This window comes from Galeopterus variegatus, unplaced genomic scaffold (assembly GCF_000696425.1).
Source record: "Galeopterus variegatus unplaced genomic scaffold, G_variegatus-3.0.2 Scaffold53, whole genome shotgun sequence".
Taxonomy (NCBI): Eukaryota; Metazoa; Chordata; class Mammalia; order Dermoptera; family Cynocephalidae; genus Galeopterus; species Galeopterus variegatus.
In genome coordinates, this window is record NW_007726164.1 from 1,650,793 (window position 1) to 1,652,306 (window position 1,514).

The following is a 1,514-nucleotide window of genomic DNA, read 5'->3' on the forward strand; positions in this document are numbered from 1 at the left end:
CTTTCTGGCCCCAAATCACCAGGTAAAAAGGACTTCCTTCATTCCAGCTGCACCTCTTTTAGGGTGACCACATACCCAATTTATACCTGTTGTATTTCTTTCACTCTTAATGGTGTCCTGATTTGGTGATAAATAATATAGTCACTGTACTTACTAGGCACTTGACCAGTTATATGGTAAATACTGAGAAAACTTGCACAGGATTTTCAAGACACCTCTATTCTGGGGCAGTGGCCACATGTCAGCACTTTTCCTCTCTCCACTGTCTGATAGCTAGCCATCACCAGGCAATAGTTCTTCATTCTTTTGTTTAGAAATCTTCCTGCTGCTTCCTCCTGTGAAGACGTAGCTGTGTGTGGCTGTGGTGGTGGCATCCAATATGGCAACCAAGAATTTCTGTCAGTGATGGGGACTGGATTTGCCCTGACAAAAAATGTGGAAATGTAAACATTGCTAGAAGAACCAGCTGTAATCGATGTGGTTGGGAGAAAACAACTGAGGCCAACATGATGAAAGCTGGGGGCACTGAAATAGGAAAGACACTTGCAGAAAAGAGCCGAGGTCTATTTAGTGCAAATAACTGGCAGTGTAAAACTTGCAGTAGTGTGAATTGGGCCAGAAGATCAGAGTGTGACATGTGTAATATTCCAAAGTATGCTAAATTAGAAGAAAGAACAGGATATGGTGGTGGTTTTAATGAAAGAGAAAATGTTGGATATATAGAAAGAGAAGAATTTGATGGTGACTACGATGAGTTTAGATGTAAAAAGAAAAAATACAGAGGAAAGGCAGTTGGTCCTGCATCTTTATTAAAGGAATTTGAAGATAAAGAATCAGAGGGAGAAGAAGAGGATGAGGATGGAGATCTTTCTAAATATAAGTTAGATGAAGATGAAGATGATACTGATCTTTCAAAATATAATCTTGATGCCAGTGAAGATAGTAATAAAAAGAAATCTAATAGACAAAGTTGCTCAAAGTCTTGGTCTTCACATTCACGATCTTCATCACGCTCATCCTCCCCCTCAAGTTCAAGATCTAGGTCTAGGTCCCGTTCAAGAAGTTCTTACAGTTCGCAGTCAAGATCTCGTTCCAGATCCAGAGAACGTTCGAGATCTCGTGGGTCAAAATCAAGATCCAGTTCCAGGTCCCACAGGGGATCTTCTTCCCCAAGAAAAAGATCTTATTCAAGTTCATCATTTCTCCTGAGAGGAACAAAAAGAGAAGTCGTTCTAGATCTTCTTCATCTGGTGATCGCAAAATAAGATGAACAAGATCATGGTCACCCAAAAGCTAGGTGATTGGTGAAAACACTAAACAACCCTGAGCCCAGGGCCAACTCCTACGGAACACCACTTCTTTACCCAGGTGTCCCAGGTCATCTTCTGGATCACCCCATTCTGATTCCCGTTCAAGTTCAAAAAAGAAATAATGTATTAAAATTTATATCTTAAAAAAAATTCAGTACAGTGCATGAAGCATATTTTTTAAGAAGTTGGTGTCTTACTTGGTCA

General features: G+C 40.2%; 1 pseudogene; it reads left to right on the plus strand.

The window, feature by feature from the left end:
• The first annotated feature begins 379 nt into the window (after window positions 1–379).
• On the plus strand, window positions 380–1,301 carry LOC103591226 (annotated as a pseudogene).
• Window positions 1,302–1,514: the final 213 nt, after the last annotated feature.